Consider the following 14,244-nt stretch of genomic DNA (forward strand, 5'->3'; position numbering starts at 1 on the left):
CCTGACCCCATGCATGAATTTTGTGCACTGGGTCTCTAGTTGGTGTATAAAAAGTCCATAGATATCTGGGTGCTAATTTTGTTTTTTGGGTTTTTTAAAAATATATTTTATTGATTTTTTACAGAGAGGAAGGGAGAGAGATAGAGAGTTAGAAACATCGATGAGAGAGAAACATCTATCAGCTGCCTCCTGCACACCCCCTAATGGGGATGTGCCTGCAACCAAGGTACATGCTCTTGACTGGAATTGAACCTGGGACCCTTCAGTCCGCAGGCTGACGCTCTATCCACCAAGCCAAACTGACTAGGGCAATATCTGAGTGTTAATTTTGTATCTTGCTACTTTGCTGAATTCATTTATTAGGTCTAGTAGTTTTTTTATGGAGTCTTTGGTGTTTTCTATTTACAATATCATGTCAACTGCGAATAAGGACAGTTTTACATCTTTTTTTCCAATTTGGATGCCTTTTATTTCTTCTTCTTGTCTGATTACTATGGCTAGCACTTCCAGTACTATATTGAACAGGAGTGATGGAAGTGGGCATACCTGTCTTGTTCCCATTCTCAGGGGAAATGAGCTTAGGTTTTGCACATTGAGTATGATGTTGGCTGTAGGTTTGTCATATAAGGTTTTTATTATGTTGAGGTATGATCCCTCTATTCCCACTTTGCTGAGAGTTTTTATCAAAAAAGGATGTTGGATTTTGTCAAATGCTTTTTCTGCATTGATTGATGTGATTTTGCGATTTTTGTCTCTCAATTTGTTTATGTGATATATCAAATTTATTGATTTGCAGATATTGTGCCATCCTTGCATCCCCAGAATAAATTCTGCTTGGTCATGGTGTATGACCTTTCTAATGTAATGCTGGATCTGATTTGCTAGAATTTTGTTGAGGATTTTAGCATTTCTGTTCATCAAGGATATTAGCCTGTAGTTCCCTTTTTCTGTGGTGTCTTTATCTGGTTTTGGAATTAGGGTAATGCTGGCTTCATAGAAAGAACTTGGAAGTGTGCCTTTCTCTTCATTTGTTTGGAATAGTCTGAGGAGGATAGGTGTTATTTCTTCTTTGAATGCTTGGTAGAACTACCCTGTAAAGCCATCCAGACCAGGGCTTTTGTTTGCTGGAAGATTTTTGATGACTGCTTCAATTTCTTCGGTGGTTATCAGCCTATTCAGATTTTTTGATTCTTCCTGATTGAGATTTGGGAGTTTGTATTTTCTAAGAATATGTCCATTTTGTCTAGGTTGTCCATTTTGTTGGAACAGAGTTGTTCATAGTATTTTTTCATAACCCTTTGTATTTCTGTAGGATCAGTTGTTACTTCACCTCTTTCATTTCTGATTTTGTTTATTTGGGTCCTCTCTCTTTGCTTCTTGGTGAGCCTGGCTAGAGATTCATCAATCTTGATTATCCTTTCAAAGAACCAGCTCTTCATTTTTTTTTTTGTTTGTTTGTTTGTTTGTTTATTTCTATGTCATTTATTTTTGCTCTGATCTTTATTTCCTTCCTTCTGCGTGTGCTGGGTTTTTCTTGTTACTCTCTTTCCAACTCTTTGAATTGTAGGGTTAGATAATTTATTATCATTTTTTTTGTTGTGGTTTTTTTTTGAGGTAGGTCTGTAAAGCTATAAACTTCCATATCAAGACTGCTTTCACACTGTGTTCCATAGACTTTGTATTATTGTGTTTTCATTGTCGTTTGTTGCCATGATGTTTTTTATTTCTTCTTTGATCTCTTTGGTAACCCAATCATTATTGAATAGAATGCTATTTAGCCTCCAGGTGTTTGATTTATTTCATGGTTTTTATTGTAGCTGATTTCTTATTTGATGCCATTGTGATCTGAGAAGATGCTTGATATGGTTTCTATCTTTTTGAATTTGAATAGACTTTGCCTGTGGTCTATCTTTCAAAATGACTCATGTGCACTTCAGAATAATGTATATTCTGTGGCTTTGGGGTGAAATATTCTGAAGATTTCAGTTAATTCTATCTGATCTAGTGAGTCCTTTAGGATTGATGTTTCTTTGCTGATTTTTTTTTGTTTAGAGGATTTAACCAGTGGTGTTAGTGGGGTATTAAAGTCCCCTCCTATGACTGTATTGCTGTCAGTCTCTCCCTTGACATTCTCCAGAAGGTTTTTTGTTTTGTTTTGTTTTTTGTTTTGTTTTGGTTTTTTTTTTGCTTTTTTTAATGTATTTGGGTGATCTTGTGTTGGGCACATATATGTTTACCAGAGTTATATCTTTTTGTTTAATTGCTTCCTTTAGTATTCTGAAGTGGCCTTCCTTATCTCTTGTTATGGCCTTTACTTTGAGGTCTAATTTGTCAGATATAAGTATAGCTACCCCAGCTCTTTTTTTCATTTCCATCCCCCTGAAAAACCTTTTTCCACCCCTTCACCATCAATCTGTGGGAGTCCTTTGTTCTGAGATGGGTCTCCTGTAGACAGCAGATATATGGGTCATGTTTTCGTATCCATTCAACTACCCTGTGTTTTGACTGGGGGATTTAATCCATTTACATTTAAAGTTATTATTATTTTTGTATATTTTTTATTGATTTCAGAGAGGAAGGGAGAGGAAGAGAGAGATAGAAACATTAATGATGAGAGGGAATCATTGATTGGCTGCCTTCTGCATGCCCCCTACTGGGGACAGAGTCTGCAACCTGGGCATGTGCCCTTGACCAGAATCTAACCCAGGACCCTTGAGTCTACAGGCCAATGCTCTATACACTGAACCAAACCAGCTAGGGCTAAAGTTATTATTGATAGGTACTTGTTTGTCACAATAATTATTCTTTATGCCTGTGTTACTTCTTACCTTCCTATTTCTTTTTACAGCAGTCCCTTTATCATTTCTTGCATTGCTGGTTTGGTGGTAATATACTCCCTTAGTCATTTTTTTCTGAGAAGCTCCTTATTTCACCCTTAACTTTGATTGATAGCCCTGCTGGGTACAGTAATCTTGGGTTCAGACCCTTGCTTGGCATGAAGTTGTATATTGTATTTAATTCCCTTCTGCTCTGGTGTGTTTCTGTTGAGAAATCAGTTGATAGTCTGATGGGAGATCCCTTGTAGGTAACTTTCTGTCTCTCTCTGGCAGCCTTTAAGATTCTTATTTTGTCATTGTTGTTTGCCAATTTAATTATAATGTGTCTTGGTGTCAGTCTTTTTGGGTTGATCAAGTTTTGGACTCTGTGAGCTTCTTGGACTTGTGTGAGTTTTTTCTTCTTCCCTATATCAGGGAAGTTTTCTGTCATTATTTCTTCAAACAGGTTTTCTATTCCTTGTTCAGTTTCCTCTCCTTCTGGCACCCATATTATGCAGATGTTGTTTTGTTTCATGTTGACCCAAAGCTCCTTTAGGCTCTCCTCCTGTCTCTTAAGGTGTTTTTTGTTTGTTTGTTTGTTTGTTTGTTTTTTTCAGTTGCTGCTCTGCTTGGGTATTTTTTCCTACCTTGTTTTCTAGCTCACTGATGTGTTCTTCTGCTTCTTCTAGTCTACTGTTGGTGCTTTCTATTGAGTTCTTTATTGCAACAATGTCATTTTTCATTTTATCTTGGTTCTTACACATATTGTTGAATTTGTCTTCCATCCTTTTCAGCGTCCTTATGACCATTGCCCTGAATTCTTTTTCTGACATATTGCTTGCTTCCATTTCATTTACTTCCTTTTCCAGTGACTCCTCCTTTTCTTTTGTATGGGGACTTTTCCCTTGTTTCCTCATGTTAGTTCCTCTCAGGGTGTCTGGTTATGTAGCTCTCTCCCTCCTGTATTGACTTAAAGGCACAAAATACAACACTACAAGACACAACGCACAGAATACCAAACACAAATGTATTCACGATACTAATAACCCCAAATAAAGGTCACCACCAGAGAAAAGAGAATTAGGGGAGGGAAATGAGTGCAAAAATGACATTGAGAAAAGGAAAAAATGTAAGAGAGAAAAGAAAGAGAAGAAAATAGAAGGGGGAAAATATATTTATATGGGAAGAAAACTCCAAAAAACCAATAGCTAATCCAAAAAATGCAAAAAACAAACACTCTGAGATTAATGCAAACAACAACTAATCCAAAAAATGCAAACAACAAACATCCAAACAACAAACACCCAGCTGAATCTGAGGAGGCAGAGCTCTCTCTAGGTGACCTTTGACCTTTCTGTCCACGAATTGCCTCACAAGTTGTGTTTAATTCGCCAATTCCAGGTGGATGTTGTTAGGTTCAGCTGTTCCTTCTACCTGCTCTGTGAGAAGGCACAGTGGCCATCCACATATTCTACGCGTCACTTTGTCTCCCCCTGGACAAAGTTTTCAGGTGCCTGCAGTTGGGGAGGCTGATGTCTTGGTGTTCGTGGGTTCACAGCTAAGGCAGCTGGTCCCTGGGTGATGTGGTTGTAGGGTCCTGGGAGGTATCCAAGGTCTCCCTGGTTGAAGGTATGACTGGGCTTCTGATCACAGCCGCTCTTCCCTTCAAGATGGCGTTCTCTGCAGCAGAGCCAGCCACTCCAGAAGAGATTTCAGTGGTAGTAGAGGCTGCCTGACCAGGGGAGCCTGATCTGCCAGTCCCCAACATTCCTGTGGAATATAGCTGTCCCTCACTCACAAATACAGACACTTCCAGCACATCCACTCACTCTCCTTTCACTCTCACTCACACACTATCCACTCACATACTATCTTGCAGCCTGCCGTCCCGTTGGCTGCCATCTTTGGAGCTCCTGACCAATTCATTTTTAACTACTCATCACACCATGGTAGACACCAAATAGGAGAAGTTTCTTTTGTTACAAACTCTGTGTGTTTTCCTTTATAAACCTTGCTGTTTTTGTCTTACCCAAAGTATAATTCGAATTGTTACATGAATCTGTGTCTATTGGATTGCAATTCTTTGCTCAAATAAATGCTTTTCATTTTTTATTATAGTTTAAGCTTTTTTTGACAAAGTAAATCTTTGCTGTTTTAAGCCATTAAGATTTGGGGGTTCTTTTTTTACTGTAGCACAATTGAGTCTAAGCTAAGTGATTAATGGAATATCAGGGACTTGTTTATTTGACAGAGGAATTATCCAGAACTCCTAACAGTCTGAGATCTTCAAATTGCTTAAAGGAAAAACATATTAACATTCCCTGAGAATGTACTGGGCATTAAGCATATTAGTCACTTTTATATTTATAATTCTTAGAACTACATTGAGTGAGGATCTATCATAATTTATAGATGAGAATGCAGAAATAATTAATAAGAGTAATTACATTTAACCCCAGCCAGTATTGCTCAGTGGTTTAGCATTGACCTGTGAACCAAGAGGTCTTCATTCAATTCCCAGTCAGGGATCATGCCCAATTGCAAGTTTAATCCCCTGTGGGGGCCATGTAGAAGATAACTGATCAATGATTCTCTTTCATCATGATGTTTCTATCTCCCTCTCCCTTCCTCTCTAAAATCAATAAAAATATGCATATTTTTAAAAAAGAGTAATTACATTTGTTGAGCTTTTGCTATGTTTTTATTCCATAGAAGCTTTTGATTTTTAAAATTATTGTAGAGGTTGTGACTTACATAAATATAGAGCCTCTATTCCTTAGCTATTCATTCTGTATATTTGTGAAGTATGTGTCTGTGTGTGGATAAGTACTTGTGGGGGAGACATACAACCATGGCTACTTATGCCCATAACACTATGGATTTTGCAGAGTAGTTATTGTTACATACTTTGTTTTTTTTAAAATGGGTAATGGTGTTTCCTACATCATAACACAATTGTGAAAATAAATACCAAATACTACATGTAAAAATCTTTTGAAGATACAATTTATCCTATGTATATCGTGTTCCTTTGTTTTTATTAACAAGGGAGAAGGAACATGTCACTTCTGAATTTTCCTAATAAGTCAGCTTAGAATAGACAGAAGAAGGCAAACATTTTTACATGTGCATGTCCCTTGTGAGAAAAAACGTAAATATAATTTAAATTTAAAGCTAGTTCCAAGAGCTCATAAGTTCCCAATATCAAATAGAAAAAGATGATTCATGAAATGTTTTATATTAAATGAAAAAAGGGGAACAGGAAGCAAATAAAATTGTAGCATTCAATGGCATACTGGCTGAAGGAAATCTCACTTGACATTACCAATGTCAGTATTAGAAAATGCGTTCGAGACTCACAGACCAATATTGTCATTCCATAGTGTGAAAAACTGAGGAGTGAATAGAGGAAAGTGTCATTCTAGTAATTAGTTCACCTAAGGTATTTTAGCAAATTTCAGGACATCAGAGTTTGGTTGAGCTGAAATTTTAGCCTTGATAAAATAGTGATAAAGTAAATTTTATTTTTCTGTCACTGTCAGTAATATTAGAAATGGTTACAACTTATTTGGGTTCTGTGCTTCTTGAAATCCACCCCATTCAATTTATATATTTTATTTACTCTAATATCTGTCCAGTTATATTCTAATTTATTACATCATGTAGGAACTGAATTCTATTAGGCAAATGGGTATCATAACATGAGGCAAAGGAATACTTAAGCAATAATGCTCCCATGTTTACTTTTTATAATCCTGTTTTTCTTTTTTTTTTAGTGCTTAAAGTATTACAAAGGGTATTACATATGTGTCCTTCCCCCCCCCCTTGACAATACCCCGGCTTCCCCTACCCCCCAGTGTCTTATGTCCATTGGTTATGCTCATATGCATGCATACAAGTCCTTCGATTGATCTCTTAACCACCTCCCTCCTGCCCACCAACCCTCCCCGGCCTTCCCGCTGCAGTATGACAATCTGTGTGAGGCAGCTCTGCCTCTGTATCTATTATTGTTCAAAAGTTTATAATGGTCTCTATTATCCATGAATGAGTGAGATCATGTGGTATTTTTCCTTCATTGACTGGCTTATTTCACTTAGCTTAATGCTCTCCAGCTCCATCCATGCCGTTGCAAATTGTAAGAATTTCTTCTTTTTTACAGCAGCATAGTATTCCATCGTGTAGATGTACCACAGTTTTCTAATCCATTCATCTACTGATGGGCACTTAGGCTGTTTCCAGATCTTAGCTATGGTGAATTGTGCTGCTATGAACATATGGGTGCATATATCCTTTCTGATTGGTGTTTCTGGTTTCTTGGGATATATTCCTAGAAGTGGCATCACAGTTCCATTTTTAGTTTTTTGAGGAAACTCCATACTGTCTTCCAAAGTGGCTGCACCAGTCTGCATTCCCACCAGCAGTACACAAGTGTTCCTTTTTCTCCACATCCTCTCCAGCACTTGTCGTTTGTTGATTTGTTGAAGATAGCCAGTCTGACAGGAGTAAGATATGTACCTCATTGTTGTTTTGATTTGCATCTCTCGGATGATTAGTGACTTTGAGCATGTTTTCATATGTCTCTTGGATTTCTGAATGTCCTCTTTTGAAAGGTGTCTATTTAGATCCTTTGCCCATATTCTTATTGGATTGTTTATCTTCCTTTTGTTAAGTTGTATTAGTTCCCTATAGATTTTGGAGATTAGGCCCTTATCAGATATGACATTGGTAAATATGTTTTCCCATGCGGTGGGTTTTCTTGTTGTTTTGTTGATGGTTTCTTTTGCTGTGCAGAAGCTTTTTATTTTGATGTAGTCCCATTTGGTCATTTTCTCTTTAGTTTCAAGTGCCCTATGAGCTGTATCAGTGAAGAAATTGCTTTGGCATATGTCTGAGATTTTGTTGCCTTTGGATGCTTCTAGAATTTTTTTGGCTTCCCGTGTTACATTTAAGTCCTTTATCCATTTTGAGTTTATTCTTGTGTATGGTGTAAGTTGGTGGTCTACTTTTATTTTCTTGCATATATCTGTCCAATTTTCCCAACACCATTTATTGACCCCATTGTATGTTCTTTCCTCCTTTGTCAAATATTTATTGAGCATATTGATTCGGGCCGATTTCTGGGCTCTCTATTCTATTCCATTGATCTATATGTCTATTCTTGTGCCAGTACCAGGCAGTTTTGAGAACAGTGGCTTTGTAATACAGCTTGATATCTGGTATTGAGATCCCACCTACTTTGTTCTTTCTCAGGATTGCTGCAGCTATTCGGGGTCTTTTTTTATTCCAGATGAATTTTTGGAGAGTTCGTTCTAGATCTGTGAAGTATGCCATTGGTATTTTAATGGGAAGTGCGTTGAATTTATAGATTGCTTTGGGTAGTATGGACATTTTAATGATGTTGATTCTACCAATCCATGACCACAGTATGTTCTTCCATCTGTTTATGTCTTCCTCTATCTCTTTTTTCAACGTCCTGTTGTTTTCTGAGTAGAGGTCTTTTACCTCTTTAGTTAAGCTTATTCCTAGGTATCTTAATTTTTTTGGTGCGATGGTAAATGGGATTGTTTTTCTAATCTCTCTTTCTGAAAGTTCACTATTGGTGTATAGAAATGCCTCAGATTTCTTGGCATTAATTTTGTATCCTGCTACTTTGCCAAATTCATGTATTAATTCTAGTAATTTTTTGATGGAGTCTCGAGGGTTTTGTATGTATAATATCATGTCGTCTGCAAATAAGGACAGTTTTACTTCCTCTTTTCCAATTTGGATGCCTTTTATTTCTTCTTCTCGTCCAATTGCAATGGCTAATACTTCCAGGACTATGTTGAACAGGAGTGGTGAGAGTGGGCATCCCTGTCTTGTTCCTGTTCTTAGGGGAAATGGTGTTAGTTTTTGTCCATTGAGTATGATGTTGGCTGTGGGCCTGTCATATATGGCTTTTGTTATGTTGAGGTATGATCCTTCTACTCCCACCTTGCTGAGAGTTTTTATCAAAAATGGGTGTTGGATTTTGTCAAATGCTTTTTCTGCATCAATTGATATGACAATGTGGTTTTTTTCTTTCAATTTGTTTATGTGATGTATCACGTTTATTGATTTGCGTATATTGTACCATCCTTGCATCCCTGGGATAAATCCTACTTGGTCATGGTGTATGATCTTTCTGATGTACTGCTGCATCCGATTTGCTAAGATTTTGTTGAAGATTTTGGCATCTATGTTCATGAGGGATATTGGCCTGTAATTCTCTTTCATTGTGTTGTCTTTACCTGGTTTTGGTATTAGGGTGATACTGGCTTCATAGAAAGAGCTTGGAAGTGTTCCTTCCTCTTGAACTTTTTGTAGTAATCTGAGGAGCGTAGGTTTTAGTTCTTCCTTGAATGTTTGGTAAAACTCCCCTGTGAAGTCGTCTGGTCCTGGGCTTTTGTTTGCTGGAAGCTTTTTGATAACTGCTTCAATTTCTTCCATAGTTATTGGCCTATGGAGGTTTTTAGATTCTTCCTGATTGAGTTTTGTAATGTTGTATTTTTCTAGGAATTTGTCCATTTCCTCCAGGTTGTCTAGTTTGTTGGAGTAGAGCTGTCCATAGTATTTTTTAACAATCATTTGTATTTCTGTGGGGTCTGTTGTTATTTCGCCTCTATCATTTCTGATTTTGTTTATTTGGGTCCTCTCTCTTTGCTTCTTGGTGAGCCTGGCTAGAGGTTTGTCAATCTTGTTTATCCTTTCAAAGAACCAGCTCTTGGTTTCATTGATTTTCTGTATTATCTTTTAGGTCTCTATGTCATTTGTTTCTGCTCTAATCTTTATTATCTCCTTCCTTCTGCTCACTCTGGGGTTTTCTTGTTGCTCTCTTTCTAATTCTTTGAGTTGTAGAGGTAGATGATTTACTATCATTTTTTCTTGTTTTTTGAGATAGGCCTGTAGAGCTATAAACTTCCCTCTCAGGACTGCTTTCATTGTGTCCCATAGGTTTTGGACTGTTGTGTTTTCATTGTTATTAGTTTCCAGGATGCTTTTAATTTCTTCTTTGATCTCATTGGTAACCCAATCAATATTTAATAACATGCTATTCAGCTTCCAAGTGTTTGAGTATTTTGGGTTGTTTTTTTTGTAATTCATTTCTAATATTATGCCATCGTGGTCTGAGAAGATGCTTCGTATGATTTCAATCTTCTTGAATTTGGGGAGACTTTGTTTGTGACCCAATATGTGGTCTATTTTTGAATGTGTCTTATGAACCCTTGAGTAGAATGTATATTCCGTGGCTTTGGGGTGAAGTGTTCTGAAGATGTCAATTAAGTCCATCTGATCAAGTGAGTCATTAAGGGTTGCTGTTTCTTTGCTGATTTTTTGTCTAGAGGATTTATCTAGAGATGTCAGTGGTGTATTAAAGTCCCCTACTATGATTGTATTGTTGTTGATCTCTCCTTTGATATCTTCCAGGAGTTTTTTTATGTATTTGGCTGCTCCTGCATTGGGTGCATAAATGTTTACCAGGGTTATATCTTCTTGTAGTGTTGATACCTTTAGTATTATGAAATGGCCTTCCTTATCTCTGGTTATGGCCTTCACTTTGAGGTCTATTTTGTCCGATATAAGTATTGCTACCCCAGCTTTCTTTTCCTTTCCATTTGCCTGGAAGATATTTTTCCATCCCTTCACTTTCAGTCTGTGTGAGTCCCTTCTAATGAGGTGGGTCTCTTGTAGACAGCAAATGTATAGGTCCTTTTTTTTTATCCATTCAGCCACTTGATGTCTTTTGGTTGGAGCATTTAGTCCGTTTACGTTTAAAGTTATTATTCAAAGGTACTTGTTTGTAGCCATTTCTTTTTTTGTGTGTGGCTGTTTTCTTTCTGAGCTTGTTATTTCTTCTTTTTACACCAGTCCCTTTAGCATTTCATGCATTGTTGGCTTGGTGGTGATAAACTCCCTTAGACATTTTTTGTCTGTGAAGCTTCTTATTTCCCCTTCAAATTTGAATGATAGCCTTGCTGGATAGGATATTCTTGGATTCAGTCCTTTTCTTTGCATGACTTTGTAGATTTCCGTCCATTCTTTTCTGGCCTGATGTGTTTCTGTTGAGAAATCATTTGATAATCTAATGGGAGATCCCTTGTATGTAACTTTCCGTCTCTCTCTTGCAGCCTGTAAGATTCTCTCTTTGTCCTGAACATTTGCCATGGTAATTATGATGTGTCTTGGTGTGGGTCTTTTCGGGTTCACCTTGTTTGGGAATCTCTGGGCTTGTGTGACTTTTTTCTTCCCCACCTCAGGGAAGTTTTCTGATATTATTTCTTCGAGTAGGTTTTCTAATCCTTGTTCCTCTTTCTCTTGTTCTGGCACCCCTATTATTCATATGTTGTTTCGTTTAATGTTATCCCACAGCTCCCTTAGGCTCTCCTCCTGTCTTTTAATTTTTTTCTCTAATTGCAGTACAGTTTGGGTGTGTTTTGCTTCCTTGTCTTCTAATTCACTAATTCGGTCCTCCGCTTCTCCTAGTCTACTGTTAATGCTTTCAATGGTGTTTTTTATTGCAGCTATATTGCTCTTCATTTCTTGTTGGGTCTTACATAAGTTATTGATTTTTTCTTCTGTTTCTTCTTGCTTCTTGAATAAGTTGTTGACTTTTTCCTCCATCCGGTGTATGCACTCTAGGATCCTTATTCTGAATTCTTTTTCTGTCATGTTGCATGCCTCTGTATCACTTAGCTGCTTTTCTGGCGAGTCCTCCTTTTCTTTCCTTTGGGGGTTTGCCTACCCATGTTTGATCTCACTGACATATGTAAATATTGAGTTGTTCAGTGGCTGCTCCCTGGGTGGCAGGTACTCCTTGGGTTGTGGTTGCTGCTCGGACGGTTGTGGTAGCAGCTGCTCCTCAGTTGGCAGCAGCTCCTCTGGTGGGTGCTGTTCACAGCTGTGGTGGCTCTTCTGGCTGGTGGGGAGAGGCCTCACGTACAGCTGCTGTTCCTCAGACAGAAGGTGTGGTGATCAGGAGGCTACGGTGATCAGGGGGCTGCTGTTGCTTGGATCTGCTATGTTTATTTAAAGGCACGAAATACAACACAACAAGGTACAACGTACCAGGCACTGAACACAAGTATATTCATGATATTAATAACCCCAAATAAAGGTGACCACCTGAATTAAGAGAATTAGGGGATAAGGAAGAAAGAAGAGAAGAAGATAAAAGAGAGAAAAGAAAAAAAAATAAGAAAAAACAAACAAAAAAGGAGTGAAAGAATAGAATTGGGAAAAAGAGGGGAGAAAAAAGAAAAAAAAAGAGCGAAAAGAGAGAGTGAAGTAGAAGTGGGGAAGAGAATATTTGTATGAGGAGCAAACTCCAATAGAACTGCCACTAATCTCAACAAATTCCAGCAACAGATCCCTGGAGATGAATGCAAACTACAAACCACCAATAATATCAAGAGGGGCAAGGGAAAACAGAAGCACAAAAATAACCGGGGATGGGGGAGGGGAGGGAAGGGAAAAACCAGCAGAAAAAAATCAAAAGAAAAAGCAAAACAACCTAACAACCAGTCCTAAAAAAGAAAAAACACAAAACAAAACAAACAAACAACAACACACAAAAAAACCCCAATATATTCAATAATTAAGAAAATAATAGAAAGATAAGAGAAAAAAATGTTTGGAAAGTGAAGAAGGATAAAGAATAGGTGTATAAGGATTTAGAGCAGTGGATTGGAAATAGGATATATAAGTATAGTGTAATTAGACTGGGGGTAAAAAGACGGAATTGGGAAAATCTAAAGCAGGAATAGGGTAAGAGAAACAGGACACCAAAATGGGAAAAGTGAGGAAGAGGGTTTTAGCAAAGAGGTGAAATTGAGATAGGGAAAATTAATGCTAAAGGAACAATGAAAATAGAATGGAGAACTCTAATCCCAAAAGAAAATAAAGAGAAAATAAAATGTCACTTTAAAAATTGTTAAAATGGTAGCAGTAATAATACTGGTTAAAAATAAAAATGTAGTAATTGAAAGGGTAAAATCAGGTGATGGAAAAAGAAGAAAAAGAAAAAAAATTGGTTTCTTAGTAAAAAGACAAAAAAAGAAAAAAAAAAAGAAAAAATTTGCAGTAGTGATGGTCTTACGGTTCTTCTACTCTCAGCCTGGATCGCCTTAGTCCCACCAGGTATTCAGGAGAGTGTTGAATTTCCCTGCGTTACACTCTTCCTCCCTGTTGTAAATCACAGTCCTGATTTTAAAGCAGGCCATATTTGTGATCCAGTCTGCCTTAATTTGTATTCACCTAAGAGTCAGTTTGTGGCTCAGCCTCTGAGTGGCAGTGTTTTTGGGTTGGCCCCTGAGGCTATATGGCTTCTCTATCCTTTTTTAATTGTTACCCTGCTCTGTGTTGTTGGTTGAACTGAAAGTCCCTCTATAGGCCAGACCCTGGTAACTCCCAGGGACTAATCAGCTTATTTTAATCCTTTATCTCATACAGGGTGGAATCTGGGTGTGGCTGTGCTCCTTGCCTGGGGGGCTGGGGGGAGGAATTCCACCCTCTGGAGAGAATGGCTGCCCAAGTCCTGGGCCCAGGGGTGTCTCAACTCAATTTGCTGCCACCTCCCCCGGCTCCCCCTCTCTCCTCAGCATCTCCCCAGATTCCACTCGTCCGCACCTTCTCCCTCTCTTCAGCACAGGTGAGTGTCTGTATCTGAACTGTCCTATGAGCAGGGTTCAGTGAAAACAAAGAAACAAACAAACGCCGGCCGGCCGCGGAAACGCTCCTCTCTTACCGGCACTGCATGATCTGGGAAACGCTCCTCTCTTATGGGCACTGCATGGTCCGGTCAGTTCCTCAGGGTGCCCCCTTTAGTCTCAGTTCTCCGCAATCACAAAATCCAAATCTCAAATCTCCCGGCGCCAGCAAACCCGCGGAACTCCTTACCCTGGTCAGGGACTGTGTCTGTCCCAAGAGACGCGGCTGTCTGCCATGCGGTCTCCCTCCGACCCTCTGGGCTCAGGTCTGGCAAACTTTCCTGCCCAGATCCCTGGTTTTTTACCTTTCCAGGGGAGCTCTGCCCTTCCCGGCTGCTGCAAACCGTCTCACCAGCTGAGTAAATTTCGCCAATTCGGGGTAGGTGTTATTAGTTTCAGCTGCTTACTCGGTTTGCTCCGGGACAAGACCTGGGACGCGTCTGCCTATATCGCTGCCATCTTGCTTCTCCCTGTTTTTCTTTTTAAAAAAATATATTTTATTGATTTTTTTACAGAGGGGAAGGGGAAAGAATAGAGAGTTAGAAACATCGATGAGAGAGAAACATCGATCAGCTGCCTCCTGCACACCTCCTACTGGGGATGTGCCCACAACCAAGGTACATGCCATTGACCGGAATTGAACCCGGGACCCTTCAGTCCGCAGGCCGACGCTCTATCCACTGAGCCAAACTGGCTAGGGCTAT

The sequence above is a fragment of the Myotis yumanensis genome, unplaced genomic scaffold (genome assembly GCF_028538775.1).
Source record: "Myotis yumanensis isolate MYYU_CA2020_CCGP unplaced genomic scaffold, mMyoYum1.0.hap1 SCAF_8, whole genome shotgun sequence".
Taxonomy (NCBI): Eukaryota; Metazoa; Chordata; class Mammalia; order Chiroptera; family Vespertilionidae; genus Myotis; species Myotis yumanensis.